At 38.1% G+C, this 16739-nt stretch overlaps 1 non-coding gene and 1 pseudogene across 1 annotated transcript; both read right to left on the reverse strand.

Annotated features, from left to right (window-relative positions):
• Window positions 1-1212: 1212 nt before the first annotated feature.
• Window positions 1213-2162, reverse strand: LOC109675589 (olfactory receptor 1S1-like; annotated as a pseudogene).
• A 7972-nt stretch (window positions 2163-10134) lies between these two features.
• Window positions 10135-10341, reverse strand: LOC141420000 (small nucleolar RNA U3). The gene has a single exon (XR_012444715.1). It is a non-coding gene; the product is annotated as a small nucleolar RNA U3 (small nucleolar RNA).
• Window positions 10342-16739: the final 6398 nt, after the last annotated feature.

Genomic DNA, 16739 nt, shown 5'->3' on the forward strand with positions numbered 1-16739 from the left:
TCTGCTTTAGGCATTTCACTCAGACTACAGCTACAAAGCTTCATAAAACACAATCATCTACCCCATCCTACCAAAGCTCAGCACATCTTGAATAATATAAGCAAATATCCTATTAATTTTAATTCATTTTGTTAAGTGATATAATATGGTACATGGAGTATTCATCAATGTACTAGTGGCTGGAGATATAACTCAGTGGTAGCTTAGGATTCATGAGACTCTGGGTTTGATCCTCAGCCCCCCCCTCCTATAAAGAAAGTGTTATAGGATATTACAGGAGAAAAGTGAGCAGTTGTACCCAGAAAGGTATAAAAAATATGAAAGATTTGAGAGATGTAACATCTGAGAAGGGACCTTAAATATATTGATCATCTTTCAGAAGAAAGAGTGGAACACACATTCGAAGGAGAATATAAAACATGTACAAAGACAAGAGTTATGCAGATAAATCCATAAGCTGCTCAAGGAATGATAGTGCTCAGAGTAGCTAAAATATATAGTGTACAGATAGTGGGAGCAGAGTGAGTGATGTTCCACACTCCAGGAAATGTAGGTGGGTTCAGGTGGTAGAGAATCATAAACTTTAACTGGTGAGGAGACTCTGTACAGCTCACAGCAGTGCAAGAGACACGATTGCTTTTGGCTTAGTTTTTTCTTCTAGTACATACATTTGTTTCTTCTCCAGCACACGGGAATACTATAATATGTACCTCAAAGGGTCATACTGAGAATTAAGTTATTGTTTGGAAGCTGTAAACTTCAAAATGGTATTGTCTATGTCTATACGGCATTTTAAGCTCTTACTATCAGTTTCTGCCTCCCTCCCTCCCTCTCTTCCTTCCTTCCTTCCTTCCTGTCCTCCTTTCTTGCTCTTTTCTTATTTACCATCTAGCATGTAAAGTTTGATGTAGAGAGACAAACACAAACTAAAAATTAGAAAACACTTATCAAACACTGACTATTCACGAGCTTATTCAGAAAAATATCTGTATGAAAGTGGCAAAGACTGTGGGATAAAGGAGTGTTTTGTTTTCTTTTGTTTTATGCTTTTTATAGTGAGGTGAACCTAATTTAGAGTCTTGGGCCTGGACTGGAGGCAGGAAATTGATGGGAAGGAAATTGCTAAGAGGGCACAGTTGTCTGAAGCCTTGTAACCTTTGTATGCCCATTCAGGTCTAAGAAGTTGATTTAAAAAGTTACTTATGACAGGGCTCACCAACTGCAGAAAAAGGTTTTGCTGCTGGATAGTCTCCTCAGTGCTCTTTTCATGTCTCTGTTCCTTAGACTATAGATGAAGGGGTTCATCATGGGGGTTACAACTGTATATATGATAGCAGCTACCTTATCTCTGTCTGCTGAGTAACTAGAAGAGGGGAAAAAGTAGACCCCAATGATGGATCCATAGAAGAGGGACACAGCTGAGAGATGGGAGCCACATGTAGAGAATGCTTTCTACTTTCCCTTGCCTGAGGGAACCCCAAGCACAGTGCTGCCAATAAGAGCATAGGAGACAAGAATGAAAGCAAAGGGGATGAATATAACTGCTCCACCAATGACTAGGATTAGCAGGTTGTCGATTTGAGTATCTGAGCAAGCAAACCTTAAAATGAGTTCCAGTTCACAAAAGAAGTGTGGGATTGCTCTCTGATCACAGAATTAGTCTGTGGGATTAGCAGACTGAGATGTTGTATTGAGACAAGGTTGGAGATAACCCATGAAGTCACAACCAGTAGGGCACAATGCTTGGGATCCAGCAATGCAGCATAGCGCAATGGATGACAGATGGTGATGTACCAATCATATGCCATGGCTGCCAAGAGAAAATTGTCCAGGTCTACCAGAAGCATAAAGAAATACATTTGAGTAAAACATCCTGCAAAGGAGATTGTTGGACTCTTGCTTTGAATGTGTGCCAACATTTTAGGGACTGTAGTGGTTGTGAAGCAGATGTCAGTGAAAGATAGATTGGCAAGAAAGAAGTACATAGGGCTGTGGAGGTGAGTGTCGCTGATCACAGCCAGGATGATAAGTAAGTTTCCTACCATGGTGACTAGATACATGCATAGAAACAGAATGAAGATGGTCTGAACTCACAATTCAGACCCCACTGTGAGTGCCAGGAGGAAGAATTCAGAGATAGTAGTTTGATTTCCTTGGTGCATGCTTCTGCTGTGTCTATAAAGGGAAAAAGTCAACTTCACTGTAAAATGGTAACCCGACACAAAAGCTCATAAGTGTATTATACTAGTGTATAGAATGGAATCAGACCTTGGAACAAGACAGTATTGGATTGTATTCTCTCCCTACTAAAGTAGCAGTTTGATGAGGGCATAGATTTTGATCTATGTTTAATGCTCTATCTCAGTGCTAAAGATAGTGCCCATTACATAATAGAAGATCAATAAATATTAGTTGGATTTAAATAAGTATGAATAAATAAATGAAAAAATGACCTTCTGTATTGATAACTCGCTATTTCCGAGTCCTTGTTATCTGTGCTTTTCTGAGCCATTTTGTCAACTTTAAAAACTGGAGAATATCTATCTTCCAGCATGTTGTGAAGATTGCTGTGACACATACAAATATTCAGGCCTATATTTTAGCTATTGCTGCACAAATAGTAGCTGCTGTCATTCACTAATTTGGAAGAATTATAGGCTCTAAAGGCAAAAAGAAACCTCCACAGAAGATCTGAACCAATCCCTATCTTTGGGCAGGTGAATATCCAAAACACATGTGATGATGTAGCTAACTACTTTGTAGTCCTCCAGAGGGAGAGACTCCACAATTCTCTTCCAGCATCTGATCAAAAAAATGCATCCTCTAAGTAATTCACTTGCTCCTCACATCTTCCTGAAATCTCCTCTCTTTTCACACTTCAACAGGGGAAAGTAGTCACTTCCGTGAAGCACAGCAGAAAAGTCTTGTAGGAATGCCCATTGAAGTAAGCAACAGAGAGGTAGTGTTTAATGTCTTGCACCACACTATTTGTAGAGAAATATTGGGCAGAAACAAGAATGAAGAAAGTTTAGATGTAACACTTTAGAAACTGGTATTTACATGACTTACTATGATGTAGGTATTTTGCTAAGTACTTTAGGTAGATTCCCTTATCAAATATTCACCACAACCTTATGAAATAAATAGGACTACTGAAATGCCCAATTTACAGATGGTGAGCTCAACATATGAAAAGGTTAAGTTGATCAAATTGATACAAAGTTAGTGTAGTTGAGTTAAGATTGTGAGCTCAGTCAATACAACTTTAGAGTCCTCTTGCTTGGCCACTATGCTATAAAGTCACTACAGTGATTATGGCTTCATTTTGTTGGGAGATGCCATGATCAATATTTGTTAAGCTTCACCTATGTTCCAGGTACATGAGAGCTTGCTGGGCCAAAATTACACAGGTAGTAAGTGAGGGGCAGAGTTAGACTTTGATTTTTGACTCTAAAGTGTTTTTTGTTGTTGCTGCTATAGTTGTGAAAGTCTAAATTAGATCAAATGGACTTACAAATGGGAAACTGTCTTTGCATATTCCAATCTGCTTGTCTTTGCTTATCCTAGGTTGCACCTTATCTGAACTATTCTATATGCTGCTGGAAGATCCACTTTACATGCATATTTCTTACTTGAGGGCTTGTCAACTAGATTAACACAACTAGACTGCCATTGTGTAAATTCACATACATTTGCTGGTGTGTTGTTTTGCTTTGTGTCCCCTGTGAAAAAAAGAGGTTGGTAGCACTAACAAATAGTTGCAGCAAGATTACAGGAAGAATGCTGCACTTATTTCATAACACAATTTTTCCTATGTACCATAACAGTATCATTTGCATACTAACAAATAAATGTGCTAATTATAAATCAGGAAGGATCAGGTCTGGTGGGACCTCTGCTAGGCAACACTTAGCCATTTCATGTGTACAGAATGTACTGAAAATACTAAAGTGGCATATTATGTACATGTAATCTAAGCTTTTCATTAATGCAGATTGTATTAGCAAGGTTTGGCAGCCCACATTCCTGATTTGACCTTCAAGGCATCATATTAGCTAACTGTATTTAACTAGTTGTTCTCATCTACTCTCCTCAAGATGATGCTATCTTTTACAACCAAGCATATATCTTGGTTGTAAATTGTCATTCAGCCTTTACATTCAAGTCACTAAGTTAGCATAATATTTGTCATTCAGCCTTTACATTCAAGTCACTAAGTTAGCATAATATTTTTGCAGTGAACCTGGGAAGCATATGTTTTTGTTTGGGGATTGATGCTCCTCTTTGATGGGACTTACCTAGATTTTTGTGGCTCTTTCCAAAGCTATTCCATAAATAGACAGTTACACTTTATCTATGTTAAAAAAAAAGTCATCAATTTTTTTCCAGCCTCTATGTGAACCTTTTCTCCAGCTAATACACAAAAAAGACAGAAAAGAAGGCAGGATCAGGACTGAAAACCTCAATTGGTCATGTTGTCTCTGCTTCTGGATTTAGAATAAGGATCACCTTAGGACTCAGGACACAATTCTGAAGGCTGCTTATTAGAAACCAATTTCAATTCTAGCCTCTGTGGACCAAGTAGTCCCTGTTAGGATATGTTGATGCTCTTTGAGTTTCTGGTATGTTAAAAATTATAGTTATCTATAATTAAGAATAGAAGTAAACTTTGTATCCCTACTTTATTTTTACTCTAGTTAGAAAAGAAAATATCAACTTTTAGAGAAAAATTTCACCTTCCCCATGCTTAATAGTTGCCTTTTGCATTTCTATGTATGACAATGATTGAGGTGTTGACAATTGACTAAGGTGTTGTTTGGAAAGCTTTAACAATGAAAGTAAAACTAGAGGGCTTATTATTTTTTCATTCACTATTCTAAGATCCTCAAATGTATTTAAATTATTTTCATAATGAAACTGTGAAGTAGGTAAAATTATGATCCCTTTTTCACACATGTTAAAACTGAGGACAAAAAAGTGAGTGATTAAACCAAAGCCATACAACTAAGTGGTAGTGGAGCCAAGTTCTTACCAAGCCACTCTTGCTTTAGATCCCCTGGTCTTAAGCCCTATATCACACTCCCTCTTAATAACCATGGGGGAGCAGTAGAAAAATGGCATACATAGAACTCCACCAATTATATTCTCAAACTTCCTTCCTATTATTCTCCCTCCCTTCAATCTCATCAAATGTCCTCACCATCTATCTATTCAACCCTACATGTAATGCTATACAACTAAACCTAGAGACGACACTATTTTTAAATCAAGAGATGATAAATATTTTAACTGCTCTCTTTTTCCTTTGTGTTTCTATGGAGGGATGTCCTTGCTTCTATTAAAGGACAATCCATCTTATTTTCTGGATCCCATTCTTATTGCCTTGCCAGAAGACTTATGCCATCAGGTAACTTCTTCCTTGTTTATATCTTCACCAAATCCTCGACTGGACTCTGCCTTTGATTTTTAAACGTGTTCTAGTCTTTTCAATGTTCAAAGTAACCCCTTGATACTTCAGCACCCTCAGTTGCTAAAAATCTCATTCTTACCATCAAACACAAATTTCTTGTATTATCTACATTTCTGTCTCTAGTTCTTCACCTCAACCCACTCCAATCTGTCTTCTGCCCCACACAACTCCACTGAAATAGCTCTTGATAAGGTCACAATGACACTCATGCTGCTAAATCCACTCTTCTTGGCAACTCAACAGCATTCACCTCAGATGATTGCCCTTCTTCATAATGTATTCTCTTTCCTTGGATTTGGAGAACCCTCACTCCAAATCACTTCAATCTCTCTTACCATTCTTTCTCCATCCCTTAATGACTTTTTATAGAACATTTAAATGTTTATTGTAATGTTACAAAGCTTTCCTTGCTCACTTGAGTCTCTCCCTAGAATAATATCTACTTCTTGACTTCAATTACCATTTTTATGCTTATAATTCTCAGTTTCTTACCTCTAGTTTAACTTTCTTCTGAACTCCAAAATGATACACTTATTTATTTCCATATGCATATCTCATAAGCACCTCAAATTCAGTATTTCAAAACCAATCTCATTGTCTAATTACCCCACTACCTTAAGCCAACCTTGATCTTCCTCCATTTTTCCTGACCTTAGTAAATTATAGCACTATCATTTTTTGTCATTTTGACACCTCTTGTCTCTCTTAAGACTCAATTAAGTCCTATAGATTCTCCATTTTTAATTTCTCTCAAGTGTATCAACCATGACACACTGTTTCAAGTCATCCTCATACCTCTGCATGTACTTTTGTTCCTCTGAACAGTCCCCACACTGATACTTTTCAGTGACTTCCTGTTTTTCTTAGTTTAAGGTCCAAAACTATTAATGTGGCCTATAATGCCCATTACTGTGGCCTGTAAGTCTTCTGATTTCTTACGTTGTGCTACTATCCCTTTCTTTCAGTTCTTCTGAAAGCCCAAAGCTCCTGTCTGCTTCTTTGTTCTTTCCTATGCTTGTATTCTGTCTGGAAGGCAATAACCTCCCGATCTGGATCATTCATGTTCTGATTTCAGATCTCAATTTAAATACTCCTTCTTCAATTAGACCTTATATGATCACTGAATATTTTAGGTTAAATTCTCTTGCTATAACTCCTATAACCTCTTGCATATCTCCTATGAAGAAATATTTATTGTAACTATGTATCTTTCCTAGTATCCTATAAATTCTAAGGGGAGAAGGACCATGAGTCTTTTTGCTGCATTCCCAATGCTTAGAACAGTGCCTGGAAAATAGTTGGTTCTCAATAATTTGGGAATGACTTAATTAACCAAAGAATAGAATTTATATAAAGAAGAATTACTTTGGAGTGGCAGTAGAGATCATGGAAAGCTTTAAGGAGAAAGTGGCTTTTTAAATGAATTTTGAAGAACTCAAGGGGAGATTGAGCATTTGAGACAATGTTATAAAGATATAATAGAGGCAGGCAGTGTGAGGTTTCAAAGTACAAGACTTGTACAGGAATTTAGAGTTGACCACTGTGGCTGTAGCACAGAAGAGAGCTATGTAGAATTTGAGACTGGCCATGGGGGTTGGGCAAGATGTGAAGGTCTTTGTGTGTCCCGCTTGAGTAATGATGTCTGGCAGCATCAATGAAAAACAGCAAATGTAAATTTATTTTGTGGAAAATTCAGAATTCAGAGCTTACTAAATAGGTACCATGAAATAACTAATATCAGAAACACGAAGCAAACCCATGCATGGTGGTGTACCACTATAATCCTAGCACTCAGGAGGCTGAGGTAGGAGGATTCAGAGTTTGAGGTCAGCTTTGGCTACAAAGTGAGTTCAAGGTCAGCCTGAGCTACATAGTCACAAGATCTGTTTCAAAACAAAATAAAACAAATCAAATACACACCAAAATGACCACAAATAATTGCTTTTTCCTTTGTGGCTCCAATTCCCTGTTCTGAGCACCCTAGAGATCTAACTCACTCACTATTTCTAGTGACTGGAGACCGTGTCTTAGACCTGTCTGACTTCCTAAGGCACCAGAGAAATGGCTGAGTATAAAAACAGAGAAATGGGGAGTCATGTCTGGCACTCACATACCCATCAGCACAATTCCCCTGGCCAGTAGAAAAATAGTGTCTTTTCATGCCCCCTTTCTATTCCTTTTTCAGTTTGGTAAATCACATTGCAACTTTCATTGGATTTGCCATTTTTTCAGGAGCCTTGGACTTTCCTAGAGGAGATTTGTAAGTCTTTGGGCAATTGGTATTCAATATTGTAATGTCTGATTTTTTTAAAAAGAGGCATATTTGGAAACAGAGGACACTGACACTGACCTTTTCTCTGAGTGGCTGCCTTTGCATACGTCATAGAAAATGCATTTAGGAATTGCTCATTCGTGAGGGCTGTTCAGAGGCAGAAGAACGGAAGTGTCCTGGGAATTGACAAGCAGCAAAGCAGTGCAGAAAAGAACAGGGACATTCAGACATGATGAATGGGGTCATTTTTGCTTTGGAAAGATTAGTGTTTCCTCATTTGGAGGATGGATCCATATACACTTTTGCTCTTGGTTAAATATGCATTTGTTTGTTTGACTTAGAGGATCATAAACATGCCCGTGATTTTAGTGTCATTTCTGTTCTCAGCTATCAGAGTGACCTTTGGAAAGTCCTCTCTCTGGGTATTAGTTTTAACTTCTTTAAAAAAGGGGATGAGATTAATTATCTCTACACTCCCTTCCCACTCTGACATTTGACAATTCTATGATTTCTAATTGGGTACATTTATGCATGTTGTGGTGGAAACATGGTTGTATATGACTAGAAGGTGGGTAGCAGAAATAGGACAATTTCTTTTCAACTAACAGTAGGTTTTGTGTATGTGTTTTGATGTATAATTCATGAAGTTTCCCAATTTCCTGCTTAGAGAGAGTCCATGACAATAAAATTACATTCTGCCTAATGTGTTCACTAACGTTGTATGTGTGGGTAGGGGGCTTATTACAGAAGAGTGTTAGTTAAGAGGGGTCACCTGGAGGTGGTAGTACAGGTAGGCTCCTGTGTGTGAGGAAGAAATGGGAGAATGGGTAGAAAAAATATAAAACAGCTTTAAGTAATCCACTGAATAAAACTTGTGAAATGGTTATGAGGTTGTTAACCAAATTGGAGTCAACTCCCACTTATTGAATCCCTCTGAAGGGGCTCACCAGGCTATCCATCCATCCATTGCTTCATAATGGGGAAAGGAGTTAGGGTTGAAGCTCTTGCTCAGGATGAGGGAAAGAGGAAATGATGCAAGTAAAGTATCCCGTAGGTCCCCTTTCTTCTCCAAATCCCATGCAGTTGGGAGATGAGGCCCAAGGATCTGATAAATCCTTTTCTTACCTTCTTATCCTCTCCCCAAAACATCCTTAGCAAAAAAGGAAACACTGGAAAGACTGAGAGAGCAAGGACCAGATTAACTATAGCATCCATGCTCCATCCAAACCCAGGCATTAATTTTTTGCTTCCTGTCCCCTGTAGAAGTGTTCCCACTGGTATGTTTCCTTTAGAAGCAATCATATTTTCTTTCACTCTCGGGTCACTCTTTAATGATCAGTTTCATCAAGGCTTCATTGGCAGCTACATACGGGTGGCACCAGGACATAAGAGGATTATTGAAGTGTAGTATCAGAAGGGAAGTATTTGGGAATCAAGGTTTAACCACTTGGCTCTTAATTTTGCAGACAATTGTAGCTTCTATTTACCATTCAGCATACAATATTTGACACATGAAATATATTTTATTCACCCTTAGTTCTATGTTTCCCCACAACTTCAGATTATTGTGTCAGTGAAAAGAAATGCAGGAAAGTGAAATTTAGAACACATAAAGCATAGGTAGTCAACACCATAATCATAAGCATCTATGTGGAACTTATAAGTCAGGGAGGGCAAATGCATGCACATGGAAAACTGTGCATCCCAAAATTTGTGGTTTTTTTAAAGCAACAACTGAACAAGAGCAGACAATAGAATGCAAAATGGAACAACTGAGGGTTTTTGTCATAAAAGGTTTCCTAGAGGACTTACATTTTGGTTAAGTGACAGTTCTCATACCCACAATTGCTTCATAATCAGATCATTGGGACTCTTTTCTAGTCAATGTTTCGATCTCAGTAGTAATCTGATATTTTCAGTTGTAGTATGGAATTGTTAGTGTATGTTAAGTACTATTTATTGTCATGTGGGTCTTAGGGAGCACACTGTCCTTAAAGACGGCTGGCAGGGGAACAAAGTGCTTCCAAGCTTCTAATTGGCCTGAGAAAGGATGAAATTTTGCCACCTGAAGTGCCAAAAGAACAAGTACACTGTGTACTTCTTTCTTAATGAGATTTGGAGGTTTTTGGAGAAGGGGGAGTCTTCCTTATTTTTCAGCTACTTGCATAGAATGTCCAGGAACATACAATTGAGTTCTATTCAATTCTATTCTTCAAGTGCAGAGTGAAGGTCACAATGACCCAGAATTTTAGCAGTCCTTAAATCTCTGTTGAATTCTCTCAGAGCCAACCTGAAGCCCAGATCTACTGGGACAATAGCTACATCCTCAGAGGGAGCAGTCTTCTGCTGGGGGACAATAGTTATGTGTCCCAAATCTGGCTTGAAATATTTTTTTTATTACTCACCCTCTTCCCCCTCCAAGAGAGGGGAAGAACAATCATCAATGGCAAATGGCAGCTGTCATACGGCAGCACCCAGAGCTGGCTTCATGCTCAGGTGAGGACGTTGTCCCTCCTCCTCGTGGTTTCCTGTACTCTATACGATCAGAGAAACTTCTCTAGGAATGAACTATAGAAATGATCCCTGAAAATATAGTCTTTGAAATCTTATATTCTGTGTGACTTGGAGCATATTATTTTCCTAATATGTTTGTTAGATTTCTTATCTACTAAACCCAAAGAAATTCTTTCCCTGGCTATGGAACTTGATCCTATCAGGTGACTTTAGAATATGACAATCTTTATATTGATCACATAATGGTTTGGAAAGGTAGTAAGATGGAGAGGGAAGTGCTGGGTTTTGGAAAATTGGAAATGTAGTCCTGCTTCGGTGAGCTCCACAGATAGACAAATCTAGACTAGAAAATGATTAGGGACTCTTTCTTCTATCAGCTCATTGCTGCCGTAGACTTTATTGTGTTCCCCCCAAATTCATATGTTGAAGTACTAACCTCTCAAGAGATAGTATTTGGAGATGAGGCCTTTGGTAGGTAACTGGGTTTAGATGAGGTCATGAGGGTAAAGACCTCATGATGGATTAGTACCCTTATAGGAAGAGACACCAGAGAGGTAGTTCTGCCATTCTTTCATCTCATGTCTCTCTCTCTCTCTCTCACTCCAAGTGAAGAAATAGTGAGAAGGTGACCATCTGCAAGCCAAGAAGGGAGCCCTTACCAGAAACCGACCATGCTGACATGCTGACAATCTGATCTTGGACTTCTAACCTCCAGAACTTATGAGAAAATTAATTTCTGTTATCTAATTCACCCACACTCTTGCTTTTTTTTATTGCAGCTGAGTGGACCAATGTAATTTCTATTCCCTAAATAGGGCCTGTTGTGTGAACTTCAAGAGAAGGAAGTTTAATATCACCAGTCTAGGTTAATGTTCTTGGGAATCCCGAAGAGCCTGGATCTTTAAGGGTCTTCATTTGCAGGGCAACCCAAATTAATATTATTTCAGATAGTGAAGAACTGGACTTGATTTTCCAACTCTGTAGCAACCAGTCCCTTTACACACACACAACTTCATTTAACTCTGTGTATTTCTTCCTCACTATTTTTTCATTGCTCCACATTTGCTACACTGCAGTCATAGAAACAAAGGTGCTAGAGGACATGGTAACAGCTTTAAAATATTTTGGCCTCTTTGGGGTATGACTGTGATGAGTCTGTTTATCCTATTCTTCTTTGCCATGGGCTACCTTTTGAATTCCATAATATATGGCCACCATATCACCGTATATATCCTGCAACTCTATTCCATTACTGTGTTCTTTAACAACTATGAACTGTTGGCTGATAATCCATTAATAAATTAAGGCAGTAATTATTCAGCACCTATGACATGCAAAGGTCTATGCTTTCTTTCTTTCATCTCTCTCTCTCTCAATTTTTTGCAGTAGTAGGGATGGAACCCAGGGCCTTGTATATACTAGGCAAGCACTCTGCCTCTGAGTTGCATCTCTAGCTCTTGGATTTTTGAGATAAGTTCTTGCTGTGTAGTTCAGGCTTGCCTGGAACTCACTAATGTAGCCCAGGGTGACCTCAAACTCTTGATCCTCCTGCCTCAGTCTCCAAAGTGCTGGCATTATAGTCATGTACCACCATGGTCCACTAAGGCTCTGCTCTATATGCTGCTATAAAGATCAATAAGAAACATTCATTTTTTTGCCCTTATTGTGCTTGAATTTTAGTTGGAGATAGAGATAATAAATGAATGGGCAAATGAACATAAAAACATAATTCTATCTTGTAATAATTTGTATGAATAAAATGTACCAGAGAATTGTATACCAGAGAATCAGTGTTGTTAAAAGTAGTAAGAAAGATAGATGACGAAGTCAAAAAGTGATCAAGGACTATAGTATGAGAATTCCAGAAAGCTATTGTAAAGAGTTTGGGTTGAATTTAGAATGCAGTAGAAAACCTTCAAGGGGATTAAAAAAAGGGTAAAGGGGTTTAATTTATACTTTACAAAAATGCTTCTGGCTGCTGTCTTGAGGATGGACTGCTAGGGGCCACAGTGAAGACCCCTGCAATAGACTGCAGTAGTACTCTATGAGAAAGGTGGTGCTGAATTGGACTAAGCTCAGTACAGGTAAGGTAGAGAGACTGGATGTCCTTTCAGAGTAAAGCAGGAAGAAATTTGATGGGTTAAAGATAATAGTGGTACATATTGCTGTGTAATTATGATCTTCTTCGGGGCTCTTACTTTTGACTTTCTACTCAACTTCCATCATTCAAATATAATCTTCTCTTGGTTTCCAGTGTTTTTAACTTTCAACCCTGTATGCCTTAGAATGGATCTACTTCCAAAAATTTTGCAGTTTGAGGGTGGGAACCAGCAGGATGGTGAGGGGAGAGTAAAAACAGAGGGTGAAGGGGCATGAGTATCATTGAAGTGATTTATACACACATATGAAAATAGAATAAGCAAAACCTGTTCAATTGTTTTAAAAAGGGAGGAGGGGGAGAAAGAGTAACAGAGGGAGTGAAATTGATTGTAGTACATTGTATGCATGGTAGATCTTATTTTTAGTATTTTTTGCAGAGCCACCATAGTACTCTCCATAATGGCTGTACTAATTTAAATTCCCACCAACAGGGTCCAAGGGGTTCCTTTTGACCACATCCTCACTAGAACTTGTTCTCTTTTATCTTTTTGATATCAGCCATTCTTTTTAAAATCTTTTTTTATTATTGTTGTACTGGGAGTACATTCTGACACTTACAAAAGTGCTTGCAATATATTATAGTTGAATTCGCCCTCTCCACCATTCTCCTTTATCCCCTCCCTCCCTCCCCCCACTCCCAGAGTGGTTTTGCCAAGTCTCATTTTTTTCATTTACATTCTTAAGTACATAGTATTTGCACCATATTCACTCTCCTATACCCTTTCCTTATATCCTCCCCTCCCACTGGTGCCAACCCCCAGACAGGACCTGTTGTACCTTCCTGTTCTCCATTTTTGAAAAAAGACATTTTTGTTTGAACAAGATAGCTATACAGGGAGGTTCATTGTGACATTTCCATGTATACATGTATTACAACCTGAATTGGTTCATCTCCTCTGTTTTTCCTTTCTACCTTAGTCCGCTTCTTATGGTGGTTTAAAAATTCTATATTCATTCTGTATAAAGAGTACATCAAACTGGAGGTGTGGCTCAAGTGATAGAGTGCCTGCTTTGCAAGTACAAAGCCCTGAGTTCAAACCCCAGTCCCACCAAAAAACAAATGACAACAAAGATGAGAGTACATCAACCATATTCACCTTCTTAATTTCCTTCTTTTACCCTCCTGTTCTTTTATGTGACCTCCTCTTAGTGTGACCTGTTTTTCATAATATTTCTTGTATTTGTATTATGTTTATCTCCCACATATGAGAGAAAACATGCAGCCTTTGGCTTTCTGAACCTGTCAGCCTCTCTTGCAAGAGTGAAGTTATAGATCATTTTGGCTTTGATTTAATCACCATGATGATTAGTGATGTTGAACATTTCTTCCTATACCTGTTGGCCATTTAATGTTTTCTTTGGAGGAATATCTAGGCATATTTCCCATTTTAAAATTGGTTGTATATTAAAATGTTTTGGAGTTCTTTATTCTGAGTACTGACCTTTTGTTGCACATATAGTTTGCAAATATTTTTCCCACTGTTTAGGTTGTTGAATTTTTGTTTCCGTCATGGAAATAGAAGCTTTTTAGTTTCATGTAGCCCCATTCATCTGGTTTTGCTTTTGTTTCCTTTGATTTTGGTTCTTGTCCAAAAAAATATTTGCCTCTTCCAAAGTTCTGAAGCATTTTCCCATATTTGTCTAGTAGTTTCATAGTTTCTGGCATTATGTTTGAATCTTTTTTTTTTTTTTGACAGTACTGGGGTTTGAATTCAGGGCTTTGCTCTTGATAGGCAAGTTCTCTACTGCTTGAGCCATGTCTCCAGTCCTACATTTAAGTCTTTAATCCATTTTGAGTTGATTTTTCAAGTGATGAGAAATAGTGGTCTAATTTCATTTTTCTACGTGTGTATTTACAATTTTCCAGGTCCTGTTTATGGAAAATACTGTCTTTTCTCCACTTCATGTCTTTGGTACCTTTGTCAAAAATCAGTTGCTTATAGATGTGTGGATTTATTTCTAGGATCTCTACTGGCTTCCATGTTTGCTTTTATGCCACTACTGTACTGTTTTCATTACTATACTTTTGTAGTATGTTTTGAAATCAGGTGGCATAATATCTCTTGTTTTGTTCTTTTTGATCAAGATGGTTTTGTTCATAGCAGGTTGCCTCTGAAACACCACTGGAATTTGACTCATTGAATCTTGGAAGTGGAATCAAAACTCTGTAAATCTTCTGTCCAATCTTGTGTTTTACAGACAGATGAGGAAGTTGAAGACCAGAAAACATGTGTCAATAGCCAAATGTCAGACAGCTGATTGGTGTGAGACTAAGGCCAGGCCCCATCTCTTAGATAACTTGCCCATTGCTCTTTCTAACTAAGGAGTCTAAAGACAGGGTTGGATCATAAATCAGTGTGAATGTGTTAAGTGTATATCTTATAAGGATTTTAGGACAATAAATATGGTATAATCGAATTGACTGACATTTGGAGGAAAAAATGGTGCAAGGGTTTTCTTAAGTGTTTGCACAAACAAAAGATAGGATTAAAGAAAAAGAGCTTATTTACACACAGCAGGCTTTAAATTAGTCTCAGATTTCCTCAGGGGAGAGTGATTCTGTATTATATGATGTGCATCACTTTTCACAGTTGGCTCAGGTTGGCCATTTATATGGCTAGAAGTCCAAGAAGTTAAATATCTTGGTTTTTTCAGAACAAAAAATTGGGGCAATGAATGAAATGCTTAAGAAATAACAAGAAATTGTAGGTGAGTAGCATGGCCTTGTGCTATGCGGAAGGGAGAAAACAATGGGTGGGCCTTTTGCTGAGAGCCACTGATTTGGGTCATACAATAAAAAAAGACCTATTTTGATGCGTTTGGCTAGGGCCAATAACTTGAAAAACTTCAGGCACTGACAAGTTTTTTTTTTTGAGTAACTCTAAATTGCTTTTCACATTTCTGTTTTATATCTGCAGAAGGAACACACAATAAATTTGGATAAGAATGTAGCAGGCAGAATCAGAGCTGATGAATTCCAAGCTTACATAAACTAAGGTTCCCAATCCTGGGTGCTTTTCTTCTTCCCTGTCAGTAGACTTAGTAAAACAAGACAGATGTTCTGAGTCCTCCCAACTCCTGTCCCATTACTCAGAGATTTGGAGACTAGGCACTGTGATTGCTTTGTTGAAATAGAAGAAGATTTAGTGGACTAGGTTGGGAGGGGAGAGAGGCTGAAGGGAGGAGGACAGCATATCAAAGAGATGACTGGTTCATAGGGGATATGAGAGGGGAGGACACACGGAATTCAGCCCCCTATAGTATGCAACAAGCAACTACCACTTTTACTTTGCAGGAGACACTGTAGGAACCAAATGCTTACTGCCATCCTGACCCTGGGAATTTAATCCCAGACAAGGATCAGAGCAAATGCTTGTAGTTTTGACTTATCACTCATCTTTGTATAGTGTTGTTGACTCTTTAAAATTTTGGAACTTGAGCAACTATACTGAATCATTCATTTTGGATATTCAGCACTGTGATTACCTGACTGACCTTTTTAAGGTACAGTCATGATTTTATGTAGCTTGAGGTTATTTCACAAATATATTTCTTTTGGTTGTTTCTAGTGATTACATGACCATGTAGCCTGCAAATGTCTAATAGTATGTTTAGCCATTTCTCAATTACTAGGTAGTTGGAATTTTTCAAAGTGCCCTTTTCTTTGGTAACTATTCACATTCTTCATCAAACTCTATTCATCTTTCAAGATCCATGTTCTGTGTCACTTTCCCCATAATATTTTCTTCTCTCTGCCTCCACCCTGCTCCACTCTCATGAATGAAACCAGCCTTTCTTTTCTTTTTGCTCTTACAGTTCTTTGTCTTTATTTCCATGACTGAAGTTATACCTACAATTGCCTTCCCTAATACTGTATGCATTCCTTGCAGGCACAGATTAGGTTTTACACACAAATGCATCACCTAAGCATAGAACACTGTGATTTACAGATATACATATACAGTAGATGAATATTTAAACAGCAATGTGATGACATTTTTTATGTAATTCATTCTCATTTATTGTGGATTATATCCTTGGGGGTGTATTCTTGCAAATGGAGTTACCTAGGCAAAGAGCAGTTACACATCATCTTAGTAGATTCCAAAAATGTAAATTCCACCAGAAATTTGCATGGTGACCTCTTTCCTAACAGTGAATGCCATGTGCATACTTACCATATTGGGGGAATTTTGTGTCTTACTTTGTATTTTTTGGAGATCATAGGTTCTGTCATGATTACATACTCTCTGTGTTCCCTACTGTGCATGTGATGTATTCTTTTGGACCAAGAGAATGTGTCAAGCCAGCTTTATACACTGA

This window comes from Castor canadensis, chromosome X, assembly GCF_047511655.1.
Source record: "Castor canadensis chromosome X, mCasCan1.hap1v2, whole genome shotgun sequence".
Classification (NCBI taxonomy): Eukaryota; Metazoa; Chordata; class Mammalia; order Rodentia; family Castoridae; genus Castor; species Castor canadensis.